At 36.4% G+C, this 16,135-nt stretch overlaps 1 long non-coding RNA gene across 2 annotated transcripts in view; it reads left to right on the top strand.

Annotated features, from left to right (window-relative positions):
* The first annotated feature begins 212 nt into the window (after window positions 1-212).
* Window positions 213-16,135, top strand: part of LOC125911499 (uncharacterized) — a 105,906-nt gene continuing 89,983 nt past the window's right edge. For both annotated transcript variants that reach the window (XR_007454338.1, XR_007454339.1), the window contains exon 1: window positions 213-700. This is a non-coding gene — a long non-coding RNA (uncharacterized LOC125911499). The remainder of the gene's footprint in view (window positions 701-16,135) is intronic.

Genomic DNA, 16,135 nt, shown 5'->3' with positions numbered 1-16,135 from the left:
TGTTTAATATTTGCTGTAGTTGTGGGTGCCAGAGGCTTCAGGGTCCTCACAGTCACTTTTTCTCTTTCTTGGCTGTGGATTTCCATAACAAGTTCTTAAACAGAGTCTGTGCCTTACAGCTCAGTTATAATCCACCATTATTTTTCTAGAACCTTGTTGATATGGTGTTAAGAATTTGGGAAGTAGAAACATTCTAAAATCCAAGAGTTAAACCTCAGTTTTTAGTTAGCTTGAATCACTGGGCTGTGGCTCAGAAGCACTTCATACCTTCCCCCCACCGCCACCTTTTTTTCTCTCTTTACATAAGACAGAATGGATAGAGGGGTAAGGAGTTGTCTAACTGCCCTTCCGCAGGTCACATAATGCTCTGATAATATTGGCTCCCCTGGATGGTAAACTTTCATTATGGAGACAGCTCTGGGCATATTTCAAAATGGTTACTTATATTCTAAGTATATTTCAAAATGGGAACTTCTCTCCTCTGCCTGTACTAAATACTAGGGAGATATTTCTGCAACTCTCAGTGAGTACCTTGTAAGGTTACTAAAGATAAAACCCATAGAAATTTAGGACCACCACTAGGACTGGACCCCAGGAGTCTCTATCTGTCAAGCCAGTGCACATTCAGCCTGCAGAAATTCATCAAAGTTACCGGTTAAGTGTTTTTACCAGTTACTGGCTCCAGCCAATTCAGCTCCAGGTAAGTTATTCATGTCTGTACTCATCTTTACTTGCCTGTCTCTCCAGATTTCTGAGGGGCTGTTGTCCTATGGTCTCAATTCTCTGGAGGATCTAAAAAAAGGCCAAAATTTTTGGTTTTCTCAATTTTATCTTCTTGTGAAGATGGGGATAATGAATTCCCAACTCTTTATATGATAACAGAGAAGTCTGTGAAAGGATTTTTTAACATCTGTTAAGTATGATTCTGAATAATGAAACTCTATTCAATTGTTCATGAAGAAATTCCCCGTAAGGAATGAAAGTCTCTAAGTGAAACACTAGGAAAAAAATCTTAGACCTAAAATTGACTTGCTTTCTTCAGTACCATCTTTCCCTCTGTTTAGAAAATTGTTTTTGTACCAACTAGGAGTTCTTCAGGTACAAACGACAAATAGACGACTCAGTTTAGCCGGAGCCAAAGACTAATATTACTCGTATGAGTGGACGTCCCAAGGCCAAGTTTACATTCAGCTTGACTAGAGTCAGGGGCCCAAAAACCATATTCAGGGTTTTTTTGCTTTTATCCCAGTGAGGTAGGAGGTGAAGCATGATGTTTGGAATCCCAAAAGGACCACGTGTATATCAACTATCAATTTATTACCTCTCAACTCCAAATCCACTATTTTCTTTCCTGTTCTGCAATAATGGATCTGGACTCTAAGATTTCTCCTTTGTAGAGAGCAAGATGTTAATTTTTGTCAGTATAGGATGATGTTAAGTACAGGCTTGGAGAAAAGGTCATCTCCTTCTGGTTCTAATGTACTTCTATTTTTTATTTTTTTCTGCTCTTACTGTTGACAGTATTATGTGTTGGTGTGGGACAGCCCAGCTATATATGCAGAGAAACTAGCCTCTCAATAAGCTTACAGCTCTGGCTCAGTGACCACCTCAGTGAAGCCATTCCTACACCAATGCCACACATCTGAACTGTGCACTATCCAGCCAGCTCATGATCTCTCGATGCTTCTGTTTCTTTCTTACACTTGCCCTCCAACCTCGGCCTACCTCAGCCTGGACGGCTGTTTTCTCCTTGCCACTCTCACCATAATTTCCTGACCCCCTTGCTCCCAGAAGTGTATCCTAGATCAGCCCACCTCTACCCTGAAAAGGTGTCTTCTATTTTCCAATTAGTTTCATGCCCACTGGCCTTAGCCCAACTGCACTCTAGAGAAATATTTCTTGCTTCCTTGATGACTGCACACCAGCTCTTACCAGGAGAAACTCAGAAAGCTTTTCTGTCTTCCAGTTAAACTGTGGTTAAAGCCACACTTCTCCAATGAGGTCTGAATCCTAGCCTTGGGAATAATGCCTTTCCAAGTTTGTTTCTTCCTTAAGTACTCTAGGGTATCTCCAGGCTATTCATTAGACCCCTATAGAAGCTCTATAGTTACACTCCCTTTTTGAATTACTTTGTGGTTTATATCTTGACTGTACTCTCATTGATACAATATATCATGTTGACAGAGTTGTTCCCAAAGGACAAATTCAGGGAAAACATAATGTGATTATTGTGTATTTCACTGATTGAGAAGGCACTATCACATAGATTTATTAGATTATATATAAAGGAATATTATATTATTTATTTCCTATATTGTGTTCCCACAAATTGCCATATTTTAACCATAATTCTGGTTTCTTAGTGGTAGGATCAAATATTTTTGCCCTGTGTGGATAGTATGTTTAACATTGTTACTTTCTACTGTATCCACAAAAAAGAAAGATAGAAAGAAAGAAAGAAAGAAAGAAAGATGACCACAACATCTGATCAATATTTATTCATAGCTAGGCATAAACATTTATGAAGGGTAAGCATGAGAAGAAATATTGGAAAAACTCTAAATTTTTGAAAGATGGCATGTTGGTATACAAGCCTACATATGACAATTCTTTTGCGAATCATATATTTCTTACCAATTTCCACAATTTTTTATTTCTTCTGATTAATAATTTTGTTAGTTTTACAAATTACCTTTTCTTTTTTTAAAAAAAAATGTTTATTTATTTTTGAGAGAGAGAGAGAGAGAGAGAGAGAGGGAGCACAAGCTAGGAAGGGACAGAGAGAGGGAGATACAGAATCCAAAGCAGACTCCAGGTTCTCACTGTCATCACAGGGCCCAACACCGGGTTCGAACCGACCATGGGATCATGACCTGAGCCGAAATCAGTTGCTTAACTGACTGAGCCCCACAAATTACCTTTCTTAATTCCTGGGAGAGTATGCAGACAATTTTTTATGCCGTTGCTAAATTAGCCATTTTTCTCTTTCATTTATACCAACTTTCTATTGTATGTTCAAGAAACATCTCTTGGAATTTCTGATCATCCCATTACTTTTATTATCACTTTAATAATTTTATATTCTCTCGTGAGCATTTTATAATAAAAAAGTTATTTTTTCAAATAAATAGGTTTCATATGCCAAAATATTATGAAATATGTAATCGTTAATTATGAATTTAGCAAATACATATAATAATGAATTATAAACAAACATCCCGTAAAAAAATATGAGAAAATTATCTGCCTTGCCCATTCAAAGAAATGTTACTCTCCTTAACATTGAAGGTCTTTCTTCTCCATCCTAATACATTGTGAACCAATAGGTTTTTTGGTTATTAGTCATCTGGTCTTGACAAAAATAATCAAGAATCCAAGTTGCTGTTTCAGGAAATATTAGTAGAAATTGGCTATCATGATGTGTTTGTGTGCATGGGTGTGTGAGAGAGAAAGTGATTCTTTTTGTTTTTAAGATATAGCCACTCTCCTATTCCTATAGAATGTCTACTCCAAAATGTTTTTCACTGTAATCTAAATTCCAATAATTGACTTGGCAAATGGCATAGGGATGATTTAGAATTTTGGTGGCTATTGTGGGAACCTTTTGGCATCTTAAGTATAATACATCTAACAGAAGCCATAGAAAAAAAATGGAGGGGAAGTATTAAGCAATAATAGTTGGCCTTATTATTATTATTATCATTATTTATTATTATTATGCTGAGGCTTTAACATGAAATTAAAATCCAACATCTCCTCCCTCAGAGAAATTCTGGAAAGGCCAAAGGAAAGAAACAACTAGCCTTGAAATCATCTAAAATGTCTTTCCTCTGCTCCAAATCCTATACCCTACTTTAATCTTACCTCCTATTTATATAGCTTGCCTCCCCTTCCATGCTCTCCTAAATCTATATATGAACCACCCTTTTATTTAAGATTTTCTGCAGAGTGCTACCTAAATTTTAATGATTGGCTTGAAAATATTTTCAAAATATATTTTGAGGTATCCCTGACAGCTGATGTAAAAGAATCACTGTTCTCTATTTTTATTAATGGACTAAGACCAGAAATAATATATTTAATTTAAAAAAAACAAATTGGGATGGGAATTTTCAGTCCTGAACAATCTTTAATTTAAGGACAAATATTTTCAGAGGCTTTAGAAAACTGAAAAGCTAAGAACCAAGGCAAACATGGCTTTTCAGAAAAAAACTGGACTCTGAAATAGAAACAAACCAAAGGATCATAAATACAGAGAAATGTATTGGCTAGGAAGGAGCAGAAAGTGTCTAAAACTGCAGAGCTGTAGTGCATTACCTTGTTAGTGATTTGCCAGCTGAAGATGGTACATTAGCTAAGGAAAGATCATTGGCTATCCAAAATTATCCAAAGCCAATAAAAAAATTAAAAAAAAGAATGGAGGGAATTCCTAGATTATTGTAGACAATGACTGTAGACAGGACTGAAAATTTCCATCCCAATTTGTTTTTTTACATTAAATATATTATTTCTAGTCTTAGTCCATTAAGAAAAATAGAGAACAGTGATTTTTTACATCAGCTGTCAGACAATGAGTATTCATTTTTTCTGAAATAGTAAAATCCTTATATCATTCAACTAAATATTTCTTATGCTCTACCCATTGAATTCTATTATCCAAAGAGGACTGAAACCCTCCACGTTAGAATAAAACCAGCAAAGAAGTGAATGGAATGGTGATGCTGGGCTTCCCAAAGACAGAATTTTATTACTTTTTTTTTTTCTTTAATAGAAGGACAGTTAAAAGACAATTATCCAGCATTTAACACCTGAATATTTTCCTTCCTTTCTTTTTTTTTTTTTTTCTTCCTCTCTGTAAGACATAAATCTTTCTGTCTAATCTACATCTTCTCTTGGCCTTAAATCCAACAGGTAATTTTTCTTACATTTGAAAGAGTTTTGAACAGGGGTATTTTGTGGAATTTACTGTGATGAACCACAGGTTTCTATAGCAAACATCATCATGATATTAGCCAGATCTATCAATGAGAAAAATGACAGTTGATTATTCAGAAATGGGGTTTCCTTTATTTAAGAAAGAGTAGAATGCCTATATTTTTACTGTATACTTTTTCTTAAATTAAATTGTGTTATTGTAAAGATTTCTAATTTGTTTTAAAGGTTTTTGCTAATGCTTCTCTGTGTGTAGTATAGGAACCATGTAACAATAAAAATGATGGTAATAATAATTAGAATAATGTCTCCAAGCATATAAATTGTAACTCAATTTATATTTACCTAGTATAGCTGTAACTCTTCAGATTTATTTTTTGTTAATATGGCTTTTTTATGAATTAAAAATTAAAAAGGTAAAGATTAAATTTAAAATACATTTTCCACTTAAAATACAAAATTAAATATGATGGGCAATGATATCAAAACCTACCACCTTAAAACAAAACAAAACAAAACAATACAAAACCTACAACCTTGTCAGGAATTTAAGATTATTTTTTATTGTGCTTCTGTCTATAAAATTATGCCTATACATCTCTATCTGTATCTGCACACACACATAAATATATACAATGTCTACATAAAAAAGCATTTTATTTTTTTTAATTATTTAATTTTTATTTTTTGAGAGAGAAAGACAGAGTGAAAGCAGGGGAGAGCAGAGGGAGGGAGAGAGAGAGAGAGAGAAAGAGATACACAGAATCTGAAGGAGGCTCCAGGCTCTGAGATGTCAGCAGAGAGCCCGATATGGGGCTCAAACTCACAAACTGTGAGATCATGACCCGAGTCAAAGTCGGACACTCAACCGACTGACTCACCCAGGCACCCCCCAAAATACATTTTAATTAATAGTAGATTGAACTATACATCTTTGTTTTTAATTTTATGACAAATATCCTTTCATACTCTGTAGATCAATCTTTTTTTTTAAGTTTATTTATTTATTTTGAGAGAGAGAGAGAAAGCACAAGTGGGGGAACGGCAGAAAGAGAAGGAGAGAGAGAATCCCGAGCAGGCTTTGCACTGTGAGCTCAGAAACCCATGTGGGGCTCAAACTCATGAACTGTGAGATATAACCTGAACCAAGGTCAGTCTCTCAACCCACAGAGCCACCCAGGTGTCCCAGTAGAGCAATCTTTTTATAACTTATTATATTTTTAAATTTATTGACAAAATTTTCTCCTTTTATCCACTTGTAAATCTTTTATTTTTCTCAGTATATTTAGTTTTATCCCGTTCTCTATCCTTATGTAAATTCAGTTTCTCTCTCTCTCCTTCTCTCTCTCTGTCTTTGTCTCTCTATCCTTTCTATTGGGCATGCTGTCCAAGGAGTAATTTTCAGTGTAATTTCTATTATCTTTTTATAACCAGCTTAGAGGATTGCTATATGTCTTTTTTGACATTTCTTCTATATACTGTAATTTGTTAGTTTTCCTTTAATATTATAGTTTCTTAACCTTTCATTTTGTTCCTGTTTCCTTTATTTAAAATTTAATGAATTTATTTACACTTTCCTGTTTAGTAATAAAAGCATAGCCTTCACAATACCCAGAAGTTGGATTTAATTCACTTTATTTTTCAAACTTTCATTTTGTGTTTTTAATTTTGTTTTACTCATTCATCTAAGTATTTTAAACATTGATGTTAGTTTTTTCATACGTCTTTAAGTCCAGCTTCACTTTCTTTTTTATTGCATTTTGATCAGCATGTGCTCTGCAATATGACTATTTAGAAATTACTAAATGTGTCTCTGTGACAATGCATTATCTTTAAATTATAAGTTAAATATCAAATTCAAGACTTTTCGCACAGATGATCAGTTTCTCAAACTGTGATGCACTCAGTGCCAGGCCAGGGCAGGCTCAACAGTGTTGTGAAAGCACAGCACACACAATGTGAAGCTTATAACTCACTTTTTACAGCCCTTTATGTGGGCCAGCTAGAATTTTCCACGTAAGTATTGTCAATATGAGAGACAAGGCATGATGTTTTAGAAACATTCAATCACTTTTGCGGGCTTAATATTTTCAGAAATCAGGTGATATATCTAAAGTTGTGGCTGAAATATTCTCCAGTTGTGGCTGAAATATTAACCTTTTATCTTTTCTTCTCTTTTAAAATACGTGCTTTATCAGAGAAGGACTTACTACTAATACTAATTTTATAGATATAATCTGCCTTATTATTATTATTTTGGTGGATAAAAGCAGAAGTAACTAAGTTTAAGTTGTTCATCACCTCCTTTTATGTGCCCGGCTTTCTCAAGCACCCCATTATTGGTTAACCACTTAATGCTGGAGGATGGGAATTCCTGACACCGAGTAACATCTCATTAGCATGAACAGCTGGAGGCTGAAAGGGAAGGCACCTTAGGGACGAATTACCTGAGAAGATTTCAATAGCAAACATCTACCTGAATCTTTTCCCCAGAAAGCAAGAGTCTGTTAACCCATAAAGGCTCTGTATGCCTGAGACTAATATTTATTTGAAATTTAAATGTTATAAAGTCCCTCCGTTGTCATGCTGCTCGGTGACAAAAATCTATCCAGGCCAGTTGTCTCATTCACTCTTATTCCGTGGTGTTATGAGTTTCACCTAGCTGGTGTATTTGATGTGGCTGATCTTGGGGATGTGTGTCAGTGGAGGCCTCAGAGAAGTACAATTATTTTCTCATCACTGCTGTTGTGAGGCACAAGGAAGCCATTTGATTGTATTTGACTGGAAGATAATTAAACATTTGTCAGCTGTGTTTGAACAAGAGCTCTGATCCCAGGATCCCTGGGTTCCAGAGGCTTTGTGAAGTCCCTGAAATTATAGGCGATATTTTCTGTGTGTGTGCATGTGTGCATTTTTTTTTCAGAAGGAGTAGATTCTTTTGAAACCCTAAAGCATTACTGCCATGTACTCTCCCTTCCTCAAGTATTAAGGACCACTTACCTTGTTCTTATTCTTTCAAATTAAAGAAGAATTACTTGTATTTTCAAAAAGAAAAGAAAAAAAATAGATGTGATGTGTATCCTTAAGGGGAAGGGACAGGCTCATGTGACAGAAAGGAGGAGAGATAAAGCTTATTAGTCACATGAGGGGGGAATTTTTTTAATTTTATTTTTAATATTTATTTTTGAGAGAGAGAGCACAAGCAGGGGAGGGGCTGAGAGAGAGGGAGACACAGAATCCGAAGCACGCACCAGGCTCTGAGCTGTCAGCACAGAGCCTGACGTGGGGCTCCAACTCATAAGCCTTTAGATCATGACCTGAGATGAAGTGGGAGGTTCAACCAACAGAGCCACCCAGACACCCCCTTCCCTCCAGTGGGGGAAATTTTCAGCCACCTATGATAAAATGAGAAAATACAGTGTTCTCAATTTTAAGGATTGTCTTTTATTCTGAGATCATATTTTTCTATTTTGCCATATTTAAACCTTAAACTCTGATTTCTTTCATTGAACAATAGTGGTAACTACAGTATTGGATTTTGTTTTTGTAATCTTATGTGCTAAAATTCTTTTTTTATTCTTTTCAAAAACTGAAACTTAAATATGGGTATTACAGTTCTATGTCCTCCCCACCCCTATAAATGCACTCCATACTGAGAGTCAATGTCCGAATCAGTCACTGGTATTAGGGTGACAAGCCCTGTGGTTTGCCCAGGACTGAGTGGTTTTCACACTGAACTTACAATGCTGAGAGAAAGAAGTTTGAAAACCACTGACATCAGCAATGAAATGTGTAGATCAAAAAAAGTCTTCTGGGAGGTATATGTGGCAATGTGTAAGAAATACATATCTAAATGGCAGTATTATGAAATTGTGTTCTGTTTTTATTTGAAAATTCTACGTCATAGTTTTACCTGAGATCATCCTATCCATTATTCTGGAGGTTGTTCAAATCACTTTATTACTTATACCCTCACCTAGCCTGGATCCTGGTAGTTACTGAAAAAATATAAGGTAGCAAAGGCTCATGAAAAGCCATCATAGTGTAGATTCTTTTTTTTTTAATTTTATTTTTTATTTTTTAAAATTTATATCCAAATTAGCATATAGTGCAACAATGATTTCAGGAGTAGATTCCTTAGTGCCCCTTACCCATTTAGCCCATCCCCCCTCCCACAACCCCTCCAGTAACCCTCAGCTTGGTCTCCATATTTATGAGTCTCTTCTGTTTTGTCCCCCTCCCTGTTTTCATATTATTTTTGTTTCCCTTCCCTTATGTTCATCTGTTTTGTCTCTTAAAGTCTCAGATGAGTGAAGTTATATGATATTTGTCTTTGACTAATTTCACTTAACATAATACCCTCCATTTCCATCCACGTAGTTGCAAATGGCAAGATTTCATTCTTTTTGATTGCTGAGTAATATTCCATTGTATATATATATATATGCCGCATTTTCTTTATCCAATCATCCATCGATGGACATTTGAGCTCTTTCCATACTTTAGCTATTGTTGATAGTGCTGCTATAAACATGGGGGTGCATGTGTCCCTTCGAAACAGCACACCTGTATCTCGTGGATAAATGCCTAGTAGTGCACTTGCTGGGTTGTAAGGTAGTTCTATTTTTAGTTTTTTGAGGAACCTCCATACTGTTTTCCAGAGTGGCTGCACCAGCTTGCATTCCCACCAACAATGCAAAAGAGATCCTCTTTCTCTGTATCCTCACCAAATGCTATTGTTGCCTGAGTTGTTAATGTTAGCCATTCTGACAGGTATCAGGTGGTATCTCATTGTTCTTTTGATTTGTATTTCCCTGATGATAAGTGATGTTGAGCATTTTTTCATGTGTCATTTGGCCATCTAGATGTCTTCTTTGGAGAAGTGTCTATTCATGTCTTTTGCCCATTTCTTCACTGGATTATTTTTCTTTTGGGTGTTGAGTTTGGTAAGTTCTTTATAGACTTTGGATACTAACCCTTTATCTGATATGTCGTTTGCAAATATCTTCTCCCATTCTGTTGGCTGCCTTTTAGTTTTGCTGATTGTTTCCTTCGCTGTGCAGAAGCTTTTTATTTTGATGAGGTCCCAGTAGTTCAGTTTTGCTTTTGTTTATCAATTTTGTTTATCAATTTGTTTGTCAATTTTGTTAATTCTTTCAAAGAACCAGCATCTGGTTTGATTGATCTGTTCTACTGTTTTTTTGGTTTCGATAGCATTAATTTCTGCTCTAATCTTTATTATTTCCTGTCTTCTGCTGGTTTTGGGTTTTATTTGCTGTTCTTTTTCCAGCTCCTTAAGGCATAAGGTTAGGTGTGTATCTGAGATCTTTCTTCCTTCTTTAGGAAGGCCTGGATTGCTATATACTTTCCTCTTATGACTGCCTTTGCTGCATCCCAGAGATTTTGGGTGTGGTGTTATCATTTTCATTGGCTTCCATATACTTTTTAATTTCCTCTTTAACTGCTTGGTTAGCCCATTCATTCTTTAGTGGGATGTTCTTCCGTCTCCAAGTATTTGTTACCTTTCCAAATTTTTTCTTGTGGTTGATTTTGAGTTTCATAGCGTTGTGGTCTGAAAATATGCACGATAGGATCTTGATCTTTTTGTACTTACTTAGGGCTGATTTGTGTCCCAGTATATGGTCTATTCTGGAGAACGTTCCATGTGCACTGGAGAAGAATGTATATTCTGGTGCTTTAGGATGAAATGTTCTGAATATATCTGTTAAGTCCATCTGGTCCAATGTGTCATTCAAAGCCATTGTTTCCTTGTTGATTTTCGATTAGATTATCTGTCAATTGCTGTGAGTGGGGTGTTGAAGTCTCCTACTATTATGGTATTACAATTGATGAGTTTCTTTGTGTTTGTAAATAACTGATTTGTATATTTGGGTGCCTTCACATTTGGCGCATAAATGTTTACAATTGTTAGGTCTTCTTGGTGGGTAGACTCCTTGATTATGATATAATGACCTTCTGTATCTCTTGATACAGTCTTTATTTTAAAGTCTAGATTGTCTGATATAAGTATGGCTACTCTGGCTTTCTTTTGTTGACCATTAGCATGATAGATGGTTCTCCATCCCCTGATTTTCAATCTGAAGGTACCTTTAGGTCTAAAGTGGGTCTCTTGTAAACAGCATATAGATGGATCTTGTTTTATTATCCATTCTGTGACCCTATGTGGACCATTGAGTCCATTGACATTAAGAGTGAGTACTGAAAGATATGAATTTATTGCCATTATGATGCTTGTGAGTTGGAGTTTCTGGTGGTGTTCTCTGGTCCTTTCTAATCTTTGTTGCTTTTGGTTTTCTCCCCTCAGAGAGTTCCCCTTAAAATTTCTTGCAGGGCTGGTTTAGAGGTCACACAATCCTTTAATTTTTGTCTGGGAAACTATCTCTCCTTCTATTTTGAATGACAGCCTTGCTGGATAAAGAATTCTTGGCTGCATATTTTCCTGATTCAGCACACTGAATATATCCTACCACTCCTTTCTGGATAGGTTTGCTGCAAGCCTGATCTGTCTTCCCTTGTAGGTTAGGGACTTTTTTTCCCTTGCTGCTTTCATGATTCCCTCCTTGCCTCAGAATTTTGTGAATTTGACTATGATATGCCTTGTTGATGGTCGGTTTTTGTTGAATCTAACGAGGGTCCTCTGTGCTTCCTGGATTTTGATGTCTGTGTCTTTCCCCAGGTTAGGAAAGTTTTCCACTATGATTTGCTCACATAACCCTTCTACCCCTATTTCTCTCCCTTCCTCTTCTGGGACCCCTATGATTCTGATGTTCCTTTTTATGTGTCACTGATTTCTCTAATTCTTAAATTGTGCTCTTTTGCCTTGTTCTCCCCCCTTTTTTCTGCTTCATTATTCTCTATAAGATTGTCCTCTATATCACTGATTCTCTGTTCTGCCTCGTCCATCCTTGCTGCCGCTACATCCCTCCATGATTGCAGCTCAATTATAGCATTTTTTATTTCATTCTGGCTATTTTTTACTTCTTTTATCTCTGCAGAAAGGGATTCTAATCTATTTTTGACTCCAGCTAATATTCTTATTATTGTGATTTTAAATTCTGGTTCAGACATCTTGCTTGTATCTGTGTTGTTTAAATCCCTGGCTGTCGTTTCTTCGTGCTCTTTCTTTTGGGGTGAATTCCTTCGTTTTGTCATTTTGAAGGGAGAAAAGGAATTAATGAGGTAGAAAAATTGAAATTAAAAAAATTAAAATAAAAAAATGTTAAATTAAAAATTAAACACACACAAACAAATGGAATAGATGATGCTAGATCCTAGGTATGTTTTGGTCTGGGTGTTGAAAGTGGTTTGACAGATTAGAGGAAAAAAAAAGGGAAGGGGGAAAGAAAAAAAAAGGAAATCGTATGAGAATTTGAAAAAATGAATACACTGAAGTAGACTAAAATGAGATGATGGGGTAAAATTGAATTTGAAAAAATATACACAAAAGTAAATACTATAGTAGAAAAAAATTAAAGAAAAATATTTTTAATAAAAATTAAAAATATGATTTTTTCTTTTTCTCTATTCAAGAAAAAAAGAAATGAAAGCGAAAAAAGATAAGAAAAAGAAAAAAGGAAAAAAAGGAAATCGTTTGAATATTTGAAAAAGTGAATACACTGTAGTAGACTAATATAAAATAATGGGAGTGAAATAGAATTTGACAACATTTACATAAAAGCAAAAATATAGTTAAATTAAATAAAAATATTTTTAATGGAAATTGAAAGTAAAAATAATTTTTTTCTCTTTCTGCATTCAAGAAAAAGAAAAGAAATGAAAAAGAGAAAAAAAAGAAATAAAAGGAATTTTTTTGAAAATTTGAAAAGGTGAATACACTGAAGTCGACTAAAATAACATGATGGAAGTAAAATAGAATTTGAAAAAAATTACACAAAAGTAAGAATATAGTAATGAAAACTAAAGAAAATATTTTCAATAAAAATTGAAAATAAAAATGAATTTTTTCTCTTTCTGTATTCAAGAAAAAGAAAAGAAGTGTAAAAGAGAAAAAGAAAAAAAAAGAAGGGGGTGAGACTTGTGTTCTTGAAGAGTGAAGTTGGCCCGGTTGGGCGGGGCTCATTGTAACAGCTCCGCTCTCCACTAGATGGCGCTGACAGCCTACTGGGGTGTACTCTTGCAGCCCTCCTAGGTGCGCATACGCAGGAACAGTGAAAATGGCGCCAGCCAGCTCCCCAATCTGTTTTCCTGGGATCAGCAATTGCGCACCTGTCCTCTGTCTTCAGCTTTCTGTCCACTCCCTGCTTTTTCACTCTCCATGACCAGCCCCAGGCAGTACCTCTGTCCCGAGTTTTGTCTCAGATGCGGCTGTTTTCCCCGACCCGTTACTTCCGAAGGGCTGCGGCTTTGACCCGTTCCACCCCTCTGTGGGAGGCTCTCACCGAGCAGTGGCCGAATGAGCAATGGCCGAATGTCGGCTGCACCCAGGAACGCTTGCTGGACCCTGCTGCTGCCAGTGCCCCAAGACTGCGGCCAGGTGCCAGCCTGCCCCAGAAAAAATTCACGAGATAGTGTAGCAGCAGCGTTTCAGAGATTATGGAAAATCACAACACACATCTGGACCAGGGTTCACCCTTAACGACCTTGCTCCAGCACCAGCGAATGTGGCCGTTTTCTGGGGTCTGCTGGGACCAGGTGGCTTCAACAGTCTCTACCAAACGTCCTTCCAGCAGTGGAACCGCTTTTTCCCATGTGGCCTGAGAACCTCCCGGACCCCACTCTGTTCCTGGGGATTCGCCCTTCCCACCAGAGCACCATCAGGTAATGAGCTGCTGAGTTGCAGCCTTTGTGCTCCCCTTGTTTACAGTCTTAATGGAATTTAAACCCTCTCCTTTCTCCTTTCTCCCTTTTCAGTATAGTCTCTGCAGCTGTTTCCAATTTTCCACTTTCTCTCCAGCTGCTCTTGGGGAGGGGTGCTGTTCTCGTATTCTCCCCCCTTCCCCAGTCTCCATCCTCTCTGCCCACAAAGTGGTTCCCTACCTTCTGCGGCTTCTTGCTCCCCAAATTCACCTCTCTGCGCCGTGTACCTGCCGAATTCTGTGGTTCAGGTTGTGCAGATTGTTGTGTTAATCCTCCAGTTTTCTAGGTGTGTAGGATGGTTTAGTGTTGGTCTGGCTGTATTTCATGGGTGCAACACACTCAAAAAAAAAACTTCCATGCTTCCGGCATCTTGGCTCCTTCATCACAGTGTAGATTCTAATGGCATATGTTCCCTAGGCTTCCAGTGCAGAAACTTTCAAATAGTAGATGTTTATGTTTGGGGCATTTTCCGAGAAGTGATAGAGAAGGCAGCAATGTCTTACCTGTGACATTACCTGTTACGTGCACATCCAGTATTGCCTGCTGTCTGACTCATGTAAATGGTATTTGCAAAATAACATCGTGCTGTCTGCAAGGTGTGACTGTGAACAGAGGGCCTTTGTCATTTTAAGGTTGTAAAAATGAACTAATTGGTATGTCTTATATTTTCCACAGTTTGAACAACAAATGTGTGTAGGTATCTATGATTGTAATATTTACCAATTAATCTACATAGTTCATACTTAAGTTATAAAGGGTTTCAGGTGGTGTTAAGTATTACGTACCAACATGGCTGAGACATATTGCCCAAATATTTGGCCAAACACTATTTTGGATAGCTGTGAAAGCGTTTTTTGAATGATATTAATATACACGCAGATGGACTTTGAATAAAGCAGATTATTCTCCGTAGTGTGGGTGGACCTCACCCAATCAGTTGAAGGCCTTAGCAGAACAAAGACTGACCTCCCCTAAGCAAAAGGGAATTCAGTTTGCAGACTCCTGGTCTCGTGACTGCCAGTGTACCCTGAAGATTTTTGACTTGTACCTCCACAATTGTGTGAGCCAATTCTTTAAAATCAATCTCTCTCTATGTATACACACGTCCTGTTGGTTCTGTTTCTCTGGAGAGCCCTGACTAATACAGTGAGTATATCTTTAAGTCATTCTTGTTCAGACACCATTTAGCTTACCAGCATTTGTATTTCCCAATTTACACAGTGTTAAAGCGTATGGGGATTCTTATATTGTATCAAATGTGAACAGTTAAAATTTCAAATTCTTTTAAATTTGCTGTACATTCACCTAATTAATGGGGTAGTCTGATTGTCTCTAAAAAGTGTCTGAACAGAACTTACTAAATTTGAGAAGATGATGATTAAAAATCAAATATAAAAAATGGGAATCTTGAGATAAACAAACAGCTGTTGGTTGATCTATTACTAGTAGATAGGATTTATGTGGACTTAACAGAAGTGTGATTATTGAACGGCAGCAAAGATTAAAGTTAGTATCAATCCATATGAGGCCTTAGTTATGTGAAAGAAGCTGAGAAAAAGAAAAGAAAATCTAAAAAAAAAGAAAAATTGCTAGATTCTAACAAAGTTTAAAAAAATTCAATTATAGAAGTGAAGAATGGCAATTACTGATGACTATTCTTGAGTATAGAAACTGAAAATAGTAAGACAGAAATTGATGCTAAAAATAAGTAGCAATAAAGAATTCTAGATGATTTGAGTAATCTGCTTACTTATTTTATAAAATAGTAAATATTATCTTTTGGAAAAATTTGAATCTTGAATTTTTCTCTCACCTTCCTGTGAATCTCTTTCCTCTTTACCCTGCCTATCCTTTGGAATAAGACATGAGGCTTAGTGCCACCAGAGATAATGCATATAACCTAGTAGCATATCTAGCTAAAGAGTAATCACAGTTAATCCAAGATAGAACAGGGAAGAAACAGATCCTTTGGAGTGGAAGAGAGGAAAGAATTAAAAATTAATTTCTACTTTTCTCCTACAGCTCTTTTATCCTGGCATTTAACCTGTAGAATGTGACTCTTGTGAGGAAAAGAAAAAAGAAAAAAAGAAAAAGAAAAGCAAAACAAGGGAGGATTTTGTTGCAGGTTTAATTTGGGGCACAGAGATTGGATGTGTGTCATGTTCAGACTTTAGAAAGACCTATGGGCTATCAAGAATTGCAGCAGGGTCTAATCAACCTGGGGGACGATGAAGACCCCTGGAAGCATCATGGAGAGAATATGCCTTGAATTGTACCAGATAAAAAAATGGGGCAATGTAGGTTGTTGTATATAATACAGACACATATATATACACATATAAATATTACATATCTGTGTGTATAT

This window comes from Panthera uncia (genome assembly GCF_023721935.1).
Source record: "Panthera uncia isolate 11264 chromosome C1 unlocalized genomic scaffold, Puncia_PCG_1.0 HiC_scaffold_3, whole genome shotgun sequence".
Lineage (NCBI taxonomy): Eukaryota > Metazoa > Chordata > Mammalia > Carnivora > Felidae > Panthera > Panthera uncia.
The sequence above is the reverse complement of the archived record's forward strand: the minus strand, read 5'-3'. Positions and strand labels throughout refer to the sequence as shown.